The 18200-nt window shown below is 46.6% G+C and overlaps 1 long non-coding RNA gene across 1 annotated transcript; it reads right to left on the bottom strand.

Moving 5' to 3' along the window:
* Positions 1 to 3137: 3137 nt before the first annotated feature.
* On the bottom strand, positions 3138 to 13644 carry LOC119464805 (uncharacterized). The gene is made up of 3 exons (XR_005194599.2): positions 13546 to 13644; positions 7516 to 7600; positions 3138 to 3234 (listed from the first exon to the last, which is right to left on the bottom strand). It is a non-coding gene; the product is annotated as an uncharacterized LOC119464805 (long non-coding RNA).
* Between the last annotated feature and the right edge of the window lie 4556 nt (positions 13645 to 18200).

The raw sequence follows: 18200 nt of genomic DNA on the forward strand, positions 1-18200 counted from the left end.
GTCATCTAATCGAGGCTTGACTAACCACAACCCACACAAGGACACCACTGAAAGAAATGCACAATCAAAACAGTGTTGTGTGTGTGTGTGTGTGTGTGCTTTTCTGACATGGAGCGTTTTGTGCACTGTTCTTTGTCATACATGAATCACAAACTCGCCCTCACTTGAACCATAGTAATTGCGGCTCGTTTTTCTTTCGACTCCAGCCTCCGAGACGCTGCTCATACTTGGACTCATCTCTTTGGACTCTATAGTCTCTCTGGACGTACAAGTCAACAGTGAACGTGTCACCACTGGAAGTAACATCAAGGGCCAGTATCCTCATAGGGTATGTTTATGAACACTTCAACTAGAACCGTGATTTGTTCATTTAGGGGACTAACTTTTGTTTCACCAATTTTTGCTTGCATGTGTGTCATGGCTTTGTCATTTCTCTTTTCAGGAAGACCGACAAAAAGATTATTTGTCTGCAAGCTGCCCACGCAAAGCCACAAGAAGCTCAACTGTCACCATAATGGCGCGGCATCGAGATTAAGACTAATTGGGTACCCGTATAGATGCATACCATCAACGTCGCTCTGGACAGAAAGACGGGAATTGCCTGTCGGAGCAGGCAGTTTCCCCTGGTTCAGGCCAGTGCCGTTCACAAGTTGCAGGGGGCCACCTACTCGGACGTGGTGTACAAGTATGACCGTATAGGCACCCGCGGAAGCTGGTCTATGTTGCCCTCAGTAGGTGCACGGACGTTCACCGGATATGCCTCACCAACGCCAAGGGAGATCAAACCTTCTACCACGCCCGAGTGAATCAGGACCTCCGCCTGCTGGACGAGTTTCGGTGACTAGATAACCGCCACCTTTCCAGCATTACCAAAGCGTGTGCGCCAAGACTGGCCAAACCGCAAAATAGCGTCTCACTGGTGGCTCTCAATGTCAGGTCACTGCGTCCGCACGCACTGGACGTGGTCCACGACGCGCTACTAAGACGGGTATCCCTCTTGTGTCTCTTCGAGATGTGGTCCAATTTCGTCGTTCAAGTCAATGGCTACACCGGCGTCGCGTGCGACCGACGAGTCGACTCGCGCGCGGGCAGTGTTGCCATATTGTACGTGAGGAACGACCCAGTTGCGTCCGTCGCACCGTACGACGTTTCGTCCACAACCCAAGAACTAGAAAACGCGGCATGCTCTGCCGACGTGTGTGCCGTAAAGACCGCCGACGGGACGGTATTTGCTACCGTGTACGTTCGACCTGCCTCTTCCAAGCGCGACGTATAGAAATTTATGAAAGACCACTTTGGCTGGCTGATTAAGGCGGCCGATGGCGATCAAATTCCGGTACTCGTTGTTGGCGACTTCAACGTGTACATGTGGCGGCCAGATGACGATTGGCTGCCCTCGTTTATGCTCGAACGGTTAGGGCTACAGTGATGAACCGATGCCATGGTGCCAAAGAGCACGAGGCGCTCGTGTGTCGGGATAATCTTCGCCGAGAACCGGTGCATCCTCGACAACGAACCCTTGATCGTTTACCATAGGCAATAGAAATCTGCGTGAAAAATTCAACACCAAAACATTTTTGTATATTTGTTTTACATTCAGATATACCATCTATAAAGTTTCGCTGATCATCCACCTTCACAGACTGAAATGGCTCATTAATGTTTTTGAAGTGTCGCGGGTGTTTCGTCGCTTTTGCGTGCGCTTAAGAATTTCATGTATCCTTTGAAAAAGGCGGTCAACCGACCGAAACTGATGGGCAGATAAACCTAAGATAGCAGCAAAGTTGTGCTTCCCATTTTTTTCTCTCTCTCTTCTCTCTTCTCTTTCTCTCTCTCTCTCTCTATATATATATATATATATATATATATCAACGGGAACAAAGGGAACCGAGGGACCCTATTTTTATTAATCACAAGAAGCCAACAAACAATGACACCAAGGACAACATCGGGTAAATTACTGATACTTACAAATTTAATTAAAGAAATGATAAATTAATGGAAATGAAAATTGATGAAAGATCAACTGTCCGCAGGTGGGGAACGATCCCACGTCGTCGCATTACGCGTGCGATGCTCTAACCATTAAGCTAGTGCGGAACCGTGTTTATGCAACATTTATGCAATATTGATGCAACATTGATGCCTTCAGGTAGTAGCATATGTGGGTTACTGACCAGTATCCATCACCCAAAAAGATCACGTGCTCGTGACGCCTGCGGCAGAAAGGATGTTCCACATCCGCCACCTAAGTTTATGAGTGGTGGCACTGGCTAACACTCCCAGGGTTCTAGTTGTAAAACATAAATACCCTGGAGAGTGGACGGGAAAACGGCTCCGCGGTAGCTCAATGGTAAGAGTATCGCACGCGTAATGCAAAGAGGTGGGATCGTTATCCACCTGCGGACAGTTGTTTTTTAATCCATTTTCGTTTCCATTAATTTATCATTTGTTTAATTCAATTTGTAAGTACAAGTAATTTCTCATATGTTGTCGTTGGTGTCATTGTTGGCTTCCTATGATATGATTAATAATAATCGGGCCCCTCGGTTCCCTTTCTTCTTGTTCATTACATAACGAGGGCTCGAATTCGGCAACATTGATGCCTCCAGGTAGCATATGTGGGTTTATACCAGTTGCCATCACCCAAAAAAGATCACGTGCTCGTGACGCCTGCAGCAGAAAGGATGTTCCACATCCGCCGCCTAGGTTTGTGAGTGGTGGCACTGGCTAACACTCCCAGGATTAGTTCTAGTTGCAAAACATAAATACACCAGAAAGTTGAGAACGGCTCCGCGGTAGCTCATGGATAGAGCATCGCACGCGTAATGCGAAGACGTGGGATCGTTCCCCACCTGTAGACAGTTTTTGTTTTCATCCATTTTCATTTGCAAAAATTTACCAATTCTTTAGTTCAATTTGTAAGTACAAGTAATCTCCCCTATGTTGCCCTTGGTGTCATTGTTTGTTAGCTTCTTATGATAGGATTACGTATATATACATGTGTGCGTGTGTAGGACGAAGCCGTGTGGAAGCACTCGTAGCTGAAAATACTTTCAAGAAAAATTACAATGCAGCAAGAGCTGAGACTAGCACCACACATTGTATTTATTTTTAGCGAGATTGATTTTGAAATGCATCTTTTATTCCCCGTGATTTTCAGTAACAATTACTATTTCCAAACAATCTGGAAATGAGGCCGGGACACCTGCACCCGTGAGGACAAGGACAAGTCTGAAAGAAATACAGGCATGGTGAGTTAGGGGATTAGAAAGTAAAATGAAGTGTTCCTTTATTTATTAACAGTGAAACAAGTAATTTGAGATCGCCAGGAGAGGCTTTCGTCCTGCACTGGACATAAATAGTGGCTGATGATGATGAAGAAGCTTACCAACAACATTGCTTACTACATTTATGTCAGTGACTACATTTGTGATATTTAGTCTCTCACATCATCCATATAAAATGAGTTTGCTGGTGTTGTGACGTTTTGAAATCATCGGCACCATAACACGAAATAAAGTAACAATCGCATCAATTAGTACCAAGATATGACCTTGCAGTTTACAACGCACACAACTTTATAACCTCACTAACACACTTTTTGTCATTAGCAACCCTCCACTCCTGAATTTGTGCTCAGGCCCAAATGTGTAGCCATAAGTCTAAGTCCTGCTGTGATAACTGGCATGAAAGGCTGTAGTGAAAGGCTGAGCATAAATGCCCTGTTTACTCTCACGTTTATGTTAATGAAGTATATTCAGATCTTTGGCGAGAAACATCCGAATACACGTATCACCTTACGTTTTGTACTGCTAATGCTAAGCGCCAATAATATCGACGAGCAACTAAATGTACATAGCCAAAAAGCCGTGGCTCCCCTTGGAATAACAGAGTACCACATGTAATCCGCGTGATGTCTCATCGCGGTGATGTATGCGTCAATAAATACCAGAGTAATAATAAATACCATACTTTTCCCTTGCTACCAGCATCGGTTGATTACCGTGCCTCAGCGAATTAAGAATCATAGCACATCCCAGCTGCTACTCTAGTGCTTCGTACGATAAATGCGGCTGAACAATGGACACCGGTAGGTTTGGTATATGTTGGTATTAATTGAAGCCAGCTTAGCAGGCGGGTATAAGAAATAGGCATTGCCTGGTGTGGTGACGTGCGCAGCGACGAATTAAAGATGAATAAACGGCGTCCAAAACATTCAAGCACGTGCACCCTTGCTGAAGTACTTATTGGTACTTTGACACCAACGTGATAGTGGTTAGAAAGGCAGGTGGGAGCATCGGCTGCGGAGCCTAACACAGATCATGGCAGCCGCGATGGTGCTGCTGACGATACTTATATCAGCTTCCTCGAGCGGAGAGCTGGGCGAGCGTGTTACCATAGCAGGCGCTTCGTTTGCGTATATTTTACGTCACCCTCGTGCTTATGGTATTCGTAAGACGCTTGCCCGCAAGAATAAAGAAGCAATGCTGAACGAACGAATGAGCTTAATAAATCAAAGTCTGCATGAAAGACAAAGGTACGTTTGTTGGGCATGTGGAAATGCAGGCGCAAATTGTGAAGTAGGCATATGGATTATTAACACCGGAGCTGTTTAAGCAGGGCATAACGCGTCTGCTGAAGCCAAAAAACACGCTCGCCGAGCGAGAGGGTTGCCTAGCAGCCACTTCGCGGAGCGATGTGTGCTTCACCTCCTCTCCGTGCCATGCACATGTTGCCTTGACATGAGACGTTAAGGAGAGGGTAGGAGAGCATGCGCGCGGCGTGCGATATGCTCGGGTGAGAGTAAGAGAAAATTAGACCAAGCGAGAGAGAGAGAGAGAGAGAAAGAAATTGTATATAAGCACCAACGACGCAACGCGCAGAGCTGCTGCCATTCGCGTTTCCCCGTTTTCCGGCGTTCGCGCCGAACGAGCGGTGTCCGTCACTGCAGCCGGCGCGTCTGGCGGCGGCTCTGCAGGTTTCGACCAGCCACGCCCCGGCAAGTGTGGAGGGGCAGCCTGGCCGTGACGTCACCGGGGAGGTAAAGTTCGGAGCCGCCACAACGATGGCAGGACTCTTGTTGCGTCTGTGGCGAGTACATGTAGCCTTGACATGGGATGACCAAAGAAGATCAAGACACCCGAAGATTTGATCGCAGCGGTGACTCAGCCAGCTAAGGCGTTGCGCTGGTGAGCACGATATCGCGGGATCGATTTCCGGCCACGGCGGCCGCAATACGGTGGAGGCGAAATGCAAAAATTGGTTGTGGCTTAACTCAGTTATGCCTGGGTGTGCGTAGCGAGAGCTTGGTGTTTCATTCCGTCGTTGATCCGTGGCCCTTGTACGAGATGCCGAACAAGACGACGAACCATCCTCATCTGAATGCACTCGCCTGGCCGCTTCATACTTACGATGCTTCTCGAGGCATGCGGCTCGTTCTTCCTACGTCTCCTCAACTCGCTGCCTCCTCTTGGATTCGTTCCGACGACGAAGCCTGGCTTCTTTCAGTCTCTCCGACTCACGTTCCATATCTGTCGACGAATCCCACCGAGCCGCCTCTTCTATGTATACGATGCAACGCCGGCTCCTCAGTCGCGTTCGCACTCTGCCGTGCGTTCGCTCCCCGTGAAAGCGCGCTTCCCTCGCGCGCTCTCCGACTCACTTTCCATATCTGCTGACGAATCCCACCAAGTCCCACCTTCTATATGTACGATGCAACGCCGGATCTTCCGGCGATGCTATGCTGGCAACGCCGATGCAACGCTGGCGGTTGCTAGGCAACGACTCCGCTCGCGGTTTCACCGGCTCCTCCTCAGACGTCATGCCAGATGGCGCAGCGAACAGCGCTGCCAGCTGCTACGGTTGCTCGGCAACGGCTCAGCTCACGGTGCGGCGACCGACCACAGTGAAACGGCGAGAACGCGACCAATGTACCTCGCGATACAAAAACACCTGTGTGTTCGTGTTGTAGAGCACGTTAAAGAACCCCAGGGGGTCAGAATTAAGTCGGAGCCCTCCACTATGGCGTGCCTCATAATCACAACTAATTTTGGCACGTAAAACCCGAGAAAGAAGAAGAACAAGAACACCCGGAGAAGCAGCCGCTCATCTTGAGGCGCGTCGCGTGGCCAAGCGAGAATATGTGCGTCGGCGGCGAGCCGATTCGGAATACCGAGCCCAGCAGCACTTAGCACTTCCTAGCAAAACTTTGCCGAGCCCATTAAAACCTGGATGAAGCTAGGTCGTCGATCACTAGCTCCACTGTTTACTCCAGACTTGCACCACTAGTGCAAACTGCTACGTTTTTCGTGGTAGAGACGCGTGACTGTAAGGCCTCTGCATTCGTCGTTCAACTCACAACCTAAGGATATACCGTCCAAGTTTATTCTTTGTACAATTTCTGGTGTATAGCGCGCCTGCGGAGGTGTCGAGGAAAAGGAAGCGAAAGGAAGTAGCGTGCTACGGCATCTATTTCCATGCAGTGTAAATAATTTCAACATATTACATTGATTAAACACTCTCAATATACTCGCGCACGGACGCAGAGTCAACTGACCTTCATTTTACGCCGAGCTATATTAACTTCATGCTGTTTGCACCGCATTCCTAAGCAAGAGTTTTATTTCCAAATCTTTTGCACTTGCCTCACTACACCTATTCCTTCTCAAAGCGTGTTGACAACAAAACGTGTGCTCGAAATGAATTTCGGCCAGGAATGGTAATGTATCGAAAGTTTTGTTGATCTCTCCATTGCTTGTCCAACTCTTTCTATTGCTTTGTCTAATGAAAGCTTTTTTTTTCAAATCGATAAGAACACTGGTTGGTGACAATGTACATAACACCTTTTAATATTATTGCACCAAGAAAAAGTGTCAACAAGATCATGAATTAAAAACTATGTTTCCTAACTCAGTTATAAAGCTCAGGAAGCATGAAGGGGGACAAAAGAATAAGCAAACAAAGTCACGTTGCACTATATCATGTCCCACGGTAAAGTTTAAAAGTGTGGCGCATTTTTCCAGGTCCACTGTCAGCTTTAAAAAAGGGAGACGGCGCTTGATTTTGTCTCCCTTGTTTATTGCGCTAAGTTACTTGTTTAGTTCTGGAAAACCAACTAGCCCAACATTAACTATTCTAGGACTACTTACTGATATCTGGTTGAGCACTGAAAAGATTTCAATGGGTAATTTTTTGGAACAGTAAGAAGAACTCGGCACACATTTCCAATACTTTTTAAGTATGGGAAATTAGTTGAATTTACATCCACTGTTATTAGCGCCCATTTTTATTGTAAACAGGTGAACATTGATTTTATATCGATAGACACACCTAACTGTATAAACCGGTATAAAACGGTTCGGAATGCTTCTGGTAGGATGTTCTAGAATGCTGAACACAGCGTTCATTTGAAGTACGTCTTGATTATAGTGCCAAAAGTGGTTATGCGAACAAGTACTGCATTATCCAAAGGGATATGCTTGATGAAGTAAACCATTGAATTGTGTTACTCACGGATCTCCAGCAGTCTCGAGTCGAATACAACACTCGTTCCTCCACCACTGCTTTCCGAGCTTCACTTGAAGTATGAGAATTGGAGCTGCAAATGACATGCAAACGTTAGGTGAATTATAGATCGGTTTAGAGTATATTGCGAGGCATTGTTTCGGATTTTTGCACCATTAGTCCCGCGACTAGCAAGTGCACTGCAGCTGATTATGTTGTGGGCAGGTGTTTTACTGTGACCTCATAGGGCTCTTCCCTCCTCTACATGTGGTGGCGCATTTATCTGAGCGTTGTTAGTGTTCCTTGTACATTCTCACGCAAACGTCCTTTATCTTGCACAACACAATCACGCTGTAAAGCCACCCCCTTATGAGGCGCAGGAGCCATGCTCGCCCTTGGGGGTGCCCCGAGAAGAGCTGCATTTTCAGTCCTTGTTTTAAAAAATCTGGGGTGTTACGTGCCAACACGTAGATATGATTATGGGGCACGCTGTAGTGGGGGACTCCCGATTAATTTTCACCGCCAGAGGTTTTTTTTACCTTGCAGAAAATGCATACGGGTGTTTTTGCATTTCTTCCATATCGAAATGCCGCCGCCGCTCCCAGGATTCGATCTCGCAACTTTGTGCTTAGCAGCGCAACGCCAAAGTCACTACGACTTCACGGTGGGTTTTAATTATTGTTCAGCAAAGCACGGTGTTCGCCTAGCTGCTGTATAGCTGGCAATGTTTCGGCGCTACACGCAACTGAAAGTTCAGAGAAATGAATAAACGAGATCCTGTTGCACCATACAGAAGTGAGTTTCAGTTTCTAGTAATAGCTGTGTGATACTGTATTGAATTCCATATATATGTTTAATTATTGCGCGATAAATGGGGAGGAGGGCTTGACCTCCGCTTTCGAGCAGCCAGTCAGTGGCACTTTTCCTTTTGTTTCCTCTTTCAATTTTATTTCCTGCTAAAAATATTGACCATTTTTCAACCTCTTCTTTTTAATGGTTATGAGTAAGAATTGCTCACGCATTCCACATTTTTGTGCTTGTTTTTAATTGTTACCTCTAAAAATTATTCAATATATTGCGCATAGTGACCACATATGCCTCTGCCGAGCGACAGCATCTACGACGCTTTCCGATTTCAATGTATAAGATTTCAATGTATAAGAGCCATGTTTGATCAGGTACGCGTATGATGAGGACTAGCGGTTGCTGAAAGGCGTAATTGCAGTAATTTGAGAATCACAAACACAACGGAGTTGTCATAACATTCCTTAGCTGTAGCGTTTCAGTATAAAAGGCCAATCTGATCCGGGTCTATGCCATGATGAAATACTTCAGTTCACCCATTCTACTGCGCCACTTGGTTCATACTAACAGTTCAGGTATAGTCCTCGTATTAAGCATACGTCGGCAAGCTTACAGATGAGTCGACTGACTCTGACTCTCGCAGACCCGCACTGATAGATAAATGTCCGGCCTGATAAATGATAAATGGCCTGAGTCCGGCTAAGCCTTGTTGGTAAAAGTCTGGTGAGTCCGAGTCTTGAGCTTCAAGGAAGACATAATTTTGGGTTGAATTTAAACAAGTTCTGTCTATTTCGCCTAACTTTGCCAGCAAAATAGAAGACAAAGGACGAAGTTGCCGGCACCAAAGCTGTTTTCTGAACTGAAACTGAAGTGGAACGAAGTTTGGGTACGTTGAACCAGAACCCTAACGGTATTGCTTTTGGTTCGACATCAATTAAATGACAAAGAGTGGCTCACGAGACAGAAAAATCAATTGCTTTTGGTGGAAAAAAATGTGGGCAGCTTGCATTAGTGGTGCAAGCCTCGAGTAAACAGCGGATCTCGTGATCGACCCATAGCTTCTTCCAAGTTCTACTAGGCTAGGCTAAGTTTTGCTTGGATATGCTAAATGCTGCTATACTCGCGGACAATTTTCTGTGGCAATGAAGGGAAAGCTACGGAGGCAAAGCGCGCACAAGTGAGAGCGCTTCTGAAAAGAGTCTTTCGCTTAAATCCCGATTAGTTTAGGCTGGGAAAGAGTAAACAGAAACACCTTATTACAACACCGAAATAAGACCATGCACACCACTGAGTGCAAAAGTTTGCTTATTTTCCGACTTTTCTGTTCTGCGTTGGCGCAAACGCGAAACCATCGCACGTGGAAGCTGCGTCAATTCAGCGTCTGTTACAAGCCGCCGTAAGCACAGCCAACCGCTGCCGGACTACTTGGCGCGGTAACACTTGTGCAGCAGCCACGCACCCGTAGCTTTCCCTTCACTGCCACAGAAAGTTGTCCGCGAGTGTAGGCACGGTATAGATGCCTTGCAGTGACGTCATCGTAACCGTCATGCTGGTGCACCGGCACGGTGATAAGCTGCGTCCGTGACGTCACATGAAAGCTATCAATTCCGAATCGGCTCGCCGCCGAGGTGCAGATTCTCGCTTGGCCGCGCGACGCGCTTCAAGATGAGCAGCTTCTTCGGGTGTGCGGATCTTCTTTGGTCGTCCCTTGTCAAGGCTACATGTACTCACGACAGAGTCAATGAGAGTTCTGCCGCCGTCGCGGCGGCTCCGAGCTTTATCTCCTCGGTGACATCACGGCCAAGCTGCGCCTACACACTTGCCGGGCTGTGGCTGGTCGAAACCTGTCGAGCCGCCGCCAGAGGCTCCGACTGCAGGCACGGACACCGCGCGCGTTCAGCGTGAACGCGGGGAAACGCTGACGGAGTTAGCAGCAGCTCTGCGCGTTACCTCATTGGTGCTGCTTTAATTTCTTTATCTGTCTCCTTCTCTCGCTCTCATTTTCTCTTTCTCTCTCCCGAGCATTGCCCGCGCCACGCAGCATGCTCTCCTTCCCTCTATTTAACGTCCCATGTCAAGGCAACATGTGCATGGCATGGAGAGGAGGCAAAGCACACGCCGCTCCGCGAGGTGGTTGCGAGGCAATGCGCGGTAATGTCATCGCCAGGCGCCGTTTTTGTAGCGTTAGCTACACTGGCCTAGCCAAGCCCGTTTCGCGCGGCACATCAAGAGCCGTGCTGCGCATGCGCAAGGATCAGTGATGTCACACGGCTTGCGCACCGGAGCCACCGGAGCCGGCACCTCTCGCGCACTCCGCCGCCGCCGCGTGCGACTCACCGCCGCCGGTCTGCGCATTCCAGAGGAGTGACGTCGTAGCCGTGGTAGACGCACTGGCGTCGGCGCTCGCTCGCTGTGCAGTCGCCGTCTTACACTGCGCTGGAGCCGCTGCGCTTATGACTGGCGTTTGTGTGTGTCATTGGAGCAGCAGTAAGCATGACAATCAAGCTACTCCTTGACAATCTAGACAACCAGGAAAGCTAAGAATAATCAGCTGAACCTTTGCTAACGCTACGTATATCCTGGCATAGCCGAGCTAAGCCACTGCAACATTTTTTGTTCGCACTACGTGGCCTAACCAAGAGGTTAAACAGCTCCGCTGTTAATAATACCAGCATGGTAAGCCTGACACATTTGTTGAGTGGGCAGGTTTATGTGTGTGTGTGACCGATGGAGAGGGAAAAAAATTAATTATGGGGTTTTACGTGCCAAAACCACGATGTGATTATGAGGCACGCAGTAGTGGGGGACTCCGAAAATTTGGACCACCTGGGATTCTTTCACTTGGACCAAAATCTAAGTACACGGCCGTTTTCGCATTTTGCCCCCATCGAAATGCGGCCGCCGTGGCTGGGATTCGATCCCGCTACCTTGTGCTCAGCAGCCCAACACCATAGCCACTAAGCAACCACGGCGGGTCGATGCAGAGGAAGGTTTGCGTTCGCCTAGGGAGACAGCGCTCTCGTTCGTCTTCCTTTTTCTTTCTTTTGGAATGAAGAGTACATCGGCACAAAAAAATGCACTATCGAAAGGGTGTGATCAGCGCGTGCTGAGGAAATGCATTCGGAACGACTTGCACACCGTAGGCGTAGGAGGCGCACATAATACAAATAAGGGCTCGTATTCACACCAACCTCTTACGCCAGAATTGTTCTTAAGAAAAGTCGTAGTGACGCAGCTCACGTCGCTACGACGCGAGCGGCGTCACTTGACGCGTTTCGATCTTGGAGGCGAAAGGTATAGATAGGGGACCACCGCTTGTGCTGGCTCAGTCCGACAAAGGCGTAGGCGCGCTTGCTGCTTTCGCCGTTACTGTTGTTCGATTGCTTTAGGGCACAAGTTCGCCCAATTAACTGTAAGTTTAAACCGACGCAGTGTCTGTCACCGTCACCTACGTGACAATATCATTTCACTCAGTATAGATGCCCTTGTGCGCACCTAGAGTCACTTAGACTGACCTGCACCTCAGGAGACTGCGGGAATATCAGTATCATATATGCAGACTGACTAGGTTCGTTCACAGCCACTAGATAAAAAATCGCAAGTGGCGACCTGTCGTGTGTACGGGAATTAGCGGGGTGTGCTTAGATGAGACCCATCATCACTGCTGCGCAATTGGATGGGACATCAGGTGGCAGAAAGCCGTGCTGACGCTGCCACTCTGCCACCTCCGGTCCCGACCGGTGCATTTGGGGCAACAGTTTTATTGCGATAGCAATTCTATGGACACTCAAAGAGGATTTCTGGCGTCGGCGTCGCCGTCGCGGTCGCCGTGAGGTTCCATATGACGTCAACGGCAATGAAATTGTCGCCGCGCGCCGGACGCTGTATGTGCGAGTGAATGGACGCGAGGGACCCGCGCTTTGACGGGCAGCGAACGCACGGCAGAGAACAAACGCGCGTTCGGCGCCCTGTAGTAGTAGTAGTGATTTTATTGAAGAAGAAAATGACGCTTGTTTCTGCTGCCCAATAGGGAGCAAGGCGCAGCGTGCTCCCTCAAGTGCTGAAGAATTAAGCGTCTCTTTGCTCCTTTACAATATCCATATATATAGAGCTACCCGCCGTGGTTGCTCAGTGGCTATGGTGTTGGGCTGCTGAGCACGAGGTCGCGGGATCGAATCCCGGCCACGGCGGCCGCATTTCGATGGGGGCGAAATGCGAAAACACCCGTGTACTTAGATTTAGGTGCACGTTAAAGAACCCCAGGTGGTCCAAATTTCCGGAGTCCCCCACTACGGCGTGCCTCATAATCAGAACTGGTTTTGGCACGTATAACCCCATAATTTTTCATATATATAGAGCTAAGGCGACAGTCGCGCGAAAGGCCGTGGGCGGACGGGAGGGAGGGATGGAAGGCAACGTTTAGCTGCGGCACCAAATGCATATTTATAGAAAACGTTGCGAGGCGAGAAAGTGGTAAAGACTTCCGACGCTGCTCGACGAGTTTCCCGTTCTGATCTCGTCGAAAACCTCCGAGCCGCCCCCAGAGGCCCTGGCAACAGTCACCAACGCCGGCGCGTTCCGTGCGAACGCGGGCAAAACGCCTACGGCGTCAACAACAGTTCTGCGCGTTGCTGGTGCTGCTGCATATCCAAGTTTATACAGCTGATAAAACTACTATCCTAACTCCGTATAGCTCTACTAATTCGCTATCGCAATTGATGCTTCGCCTTTTCGGGTGAAACTGCGACATTTTTTGATAACTTTTACACTGCAGTTGTACCGCTCGGCGATATTATCACTCCATTTTTTATGTGTACCCCTAACGTGCGATCTAAACACTAACGCAGAGTGGGGTTACCATCAGGTATTTTAAAACTGAGAGTGTATTTAAGAATTACACGTACAGCCTCGGGATACATACGGTCCTTTCTATAAACAGTTGCCTAAATTATTGTTTTTTAAATGTTTTGCGAGCTGTTTCTTTCCTTTTGTCATCAGTTTATTCTTTCCTGCAGGTATTGCCTACTGTTGTCGAAACAGATTTAGTATTCATGTCTTTTCTGTCCTTGTTCGCGTAGTGTGCTGTTTGCCATGTGACTGAAATTTTCCAATTTGTCCAAATTACCACCCTGTTAGTCTAAATGATGCGCCATATAGATACTACTGTGCCGAAGATACAGTCAGGTTGCGCTGGCTGATAGAGGGGGCGAGACCTAGTAAAGCAGTTATCCTTACCTGATGACACAGAGAGTAACAAAGAAGAAAATGAGTGCTGCTTTCTTCATAACAGATTCCATGTTACAGCTGCCTTGGTTTACGGAGAACATGCGAAAAGAAGTGCAAAAATAATTTTAAGGTAAGCAGAGTCACTGCAATATTGATATGTGTTACCACCCAAGCCAATACAGCTGTTCAAATGCACAACATTAGGAAGTTTGATGTCAACAGGCTTCAAATAATGATAGTTGCGCCGATGCATTCGTAGGCACGCTTTGTCGTTGTTAGCTATAAAAAAACGTAGCTAAATTTTTGAAACTTGCACCATATTTTTCTGTGATGTAGGTAAAACATTGCCTTCTATTTCTCACAATGCCAACATGAATTACCACAGAGTTCTGCTCCTGCTTTGCAAAGAAAATTGCGTAACACTCCAGTTACCTGTGTTTTCTGTGCTCTAGGCAAGAATGTGTGGCGTATTGTAAAAGCGCTTTCCCCCATCAATATAGATCACGGCGGCTGTAAAAAAATCAGACAATGATATAACATAAAATTAAGACCGCAATCAGCAGAAATAGTTTTCTGCCGCTGCTACCACCCAAATTTCATTTTATCAGTCATCATAATCAGCATATATTTATGTCCACTGGAGGACGAAGGCCTCTCCCTGCGATCTCCAATTACCCCTGCCTTGCGCTAGCTGATCCCAACTTGCGCCTGTAAATTTTTTAACTTCGTCATCCCACGTAGTTTTCTGCTGTCCTCGACTGCACTTCCCTCTCTTGGTATCCATTCTGTAACTCTAATGGTCCACCGGTTATCCATCCTATGCATAACATGGCCTGCCCAGCGCCATTTTTCCTCTTAATGTCAACTAGAGTATCGGCTATCCCCGTTTGCTCTCCGATCAACACCGCTCTCTTCCTGTCTCTTAACGTTCGGTCTAACATTTTTCATTCCATCGCTCTTTGTGCGGTCCTTAACTTGTTCTCGAGCTTGTTTGTTAACCTCCAAGTTTCTGCACATATGTTAGCACCGGTAGAATGCAATGATTGTGCACTTTTGTTTTCAACGACAGAGGTAAGCTCCCAGTCCGGATTTGGTAATGCTTGCCGAATGCACTCCAACCCAATTTTATTCTTCTGCAAATTTTATTCTCATGCTCAGGGTCTCCTGGGGGTAATTGACCGAGATAAACGTACTTCTTTACAGGCTCTAGAGGCTGGCTGGCGATCCTGAATTCTTGAATCCCTTGCCAGGCTATTGAACACTATCTTTGTCTTCTGCATATTCATCTTCATCCCCACTCTTACACTTTTTTGGTTAAGGTCCTGAATCATTTGTTGTATTTCGTCCCAATTGTTGCTGAACAGGAGAATGTCATCTGCAAACCGAAGGTTGCTGAGATATTCGCCATTGATCCTGACTCCTAAGCCTTCCCAGTCTAAGAGCTTGAATACTTCTTCTAAACATGCAGTGAATAGCATTGGAGAGATTATGTCTCCTTGTTTAACCCTTTTCTTGGTAGGTAACTTTCCACATTTCTTGTGGAGAAACAAGGTAGCTGTGGAATCCTTGTAGATATTAGCCAAGATGTTCACGTATGCCTCCTGTACTCCTCTACTGAAATTGACAGCGTAATTCAGGTTTCAGTCACTCGTCTGCAGTTCTCTTTCTTGGAACCTTCAGGGGGCAGTTGTCTTCTTTCAGAAATTGAGCTTTCATATCAGAGCCTTGGCGCTCTGTCGCAGTCACGCATTGATGCTTTTCTGTCGTTATCACGCATTTTACTTAATTCTGTCTTTATGCACGATATCCTAGCTTATTATTCTTTTTCTTTGGCCAACCGAACACCGTATGCAAACACAGAAAGTCCGGAGCTTCTTCACATTTTTACCAATAACCTAAGCTTCTTTGTGAATTAGAGTGCTAAAAGCCATTTATTCGTGGAGCGTCAAAGCCTAGCTGCTGGTCAAAGTCTAATCGATGTAAGGAGAAATCAGGAGAATAACGGCGTGAATACTCTAGATGTCCCCATGCAAATAAAATATTTGTCAACGGCATGAACCGTGATTTACAATAAAACATAGGCAAATGTAGACTCAGTTTCACGACAGTATATAATGAAGCTTCTGATAGAGGCCGCTGAGAACTTTTGACATTACTTCGATACGTCTGCTAAACTGCTGTCGTCTGGAGCTATTGGTACAGCTGCGATGAGAGATGAAAATTGGAACTGTTTTCGCTTACCCAGGTTGATATGATAAACTCGACGTTAGAACCAACCGAATCTTACGATGTAGTGCTCTACCCGATTGCCCCAGCGATGTGCTTTTATAGCAGTGAAAGTTGGTTATGACGTATGCAGCACCATGCTTTCAACCCCTATTGAGCCTACAATTCTCGTGACAACGGAAAGACCACAGTGAAAGAATGAGCATGCACATACAATATACTTCCGAATGCTCAACAGTGCACAATGGAGACTGCTTCATAGATATCTACAGAAGAATAATACCTGTAAAACTTATCTGCGAATTCACGTGAGTTGCACAAATATAGCATCAAGGATAAAGACAAAGGAAAGACAAAAACAACCGGTCGCAGTGCTTACCAGCAACTGATGTTTCATTGATTTGTAAAAACCTGCCTAACCGCACCAGACTGCGATCTCGCACATTATCGGCGCATTTACATGTCAATACGGCCAATATCTAAAGAATACAAACCCGAATTCAACTGCCTTGCATGAATAAGTGAACGCACACCAACAAGCCCAATTCATCATTGACTTGTGGATGGTATTTCCCACTTCAGAATATTTTGTGGTCAAACATTCACCAGGGCACCAACGTTATGCTTTTAGGCAATTTTAAATGCAGGGGGGCGATTGGTCGAAAATTTTGCCGCCACATAATGATGCCTGAAGCTACGAGCAACATCTGGAGGATGTAAGGCTACGCTTTGAATAATACAATATTTATGCCAAATTGTAAAGAATCATCCTTAGAAATTTGTAAATCTGAAATGTGCTTTTGAGTGGTAATACTGTATATATCACTACATTGGGTATTCTAATTTGCCTAGCAGCAATATAGCCATTTTAGTTCTTTCGCGTATAATTGTGTTATTGTTTTTTTTTTACTTTTGGGGGCATTATTTCGACCGTGCACCACGGTCTCTGAAAACGAATACGAGAGCTATTGACTTTGTACATGTAAGTGAGAACATAGGAAAAACTACGCATTCAAAAGCTACGCATTCAATATTACAATTTTATTCGCCAATTCCTGAGAATCATCCCGAGAAATTTGTAAATCCGAAATAGGATTTTAAGTCGTTACACTATATATTACTACAATGGGCAGTCGAATTTGCCTAGAGGCAATCTAAAGCGATTTATATATTTTTGTGTTTACTTATGTTGTTTTTGTACTTCTAGGAGCGTTCGTTCGACCATGTCCCACGGTCTTTGAATCGAATACGTGTGCTCATGACTTATTAGATATAACTGAGAACATAAGGCAACCTTGAGGGTTCGAAGCCTGCTCAACAAGATTTACGCAATGGAACACAGTCTTGACTTAAAGCGCATTGAAAACTGTCAAAACTTTATCTTGAAAAATCAAACGTACATTTTGTTTTGCTTAAAAGGAAGAGTCGGGGCAAAAGGCTGTGAAGAGCTTGACAGTCGTCCGAATACTATGTGACAAGTCAAAAGGGAAGCACCAACAGAAAGCATGAAAGCTTCTTTAAGTTTGAATAGTCACACACACACACAGACACAAACACACACACACACACACATATATAATATATATATATATATATAAATATATATATATATATATATTGTCGCGGTTCAACGCGAACAAGAGACAAAAACGGCGGAGCAAGATGGCAGCGGAACAGCCTGTTCAAGAAGACCACCAGAACAACAGACGTCTTCTTCGTCTTCAAGTTCCCCCTGTCCACTACACGGAGCACGTTAAAGCACATATGGTCATCGTAGTCTAAATGTTTACATAGAGCACGCGTCATTTGTTCTCCCTCGAAAAGAGCATCGCCCCGATGCTGAACAATAAGTTCGCTTGGTGAAAACGAAAGTCCTCGCTGACGTAGGGCTTCATGCGCACTACGTGCACAAGTCCAGGAACGGTGTTGGCGGCGCCTAGTGCAGTAAGGGCTATCTGGAACGACCTCGTATGTGACGTCACTTAGCCGACGGAGCACTTTATCGGGTCCGAAATATCGCCTCAGCAGCTTCTCAGATAGTCCCCGTTTTCGTATAGGCGTCCAGACCCATACTCTGTCACCGGTGTCGTAAGTTACTGGCCTATGACGGGCATTATAGCGACCTGCATCGTATTCTTGCTGCAGGTGTATTCGCACGCGTGCGAGCTGCCTGGCTTCTTCTCCACGTTGCGTAAACGCATCGGCATCCAAGTCAATGTCGTCAGGTTCGTGTGGTAGCATGGCGTCGAGCATCGTCCTTACTTCGCGTCCGTGGACAAGGCTGAATGGAGTCATCCGTGTAGTTTCTTGTTTAGCCGTGTTATAAGCAAACGTTATATAAGGCAGAATCTCGTCCCAATCTTTGTGCTCTATATTCACGTACATGGAAAGCATATCTTCGAGTGTTTTGTTCAGGCGCTCTGTTAGTCCGCTTGTTT

Source organism: Dermacentor silvarum, chromosome 9 (genome assembly GCF_013339745.2).
Source record: "Dermacentor silvarum isolate Dsil-2018 chromosome 9, BIME_Dsil_1.4, whole genome shotgun sequence".
In the NCBI taxonomy this organism is placed as follows: domain Eukaryota; kingdom Metazoa; phylum Arthropoda; class Arachnida; order Ixodida; family Ixodidae; genus Dermacentor; species Dermacentor silvarum.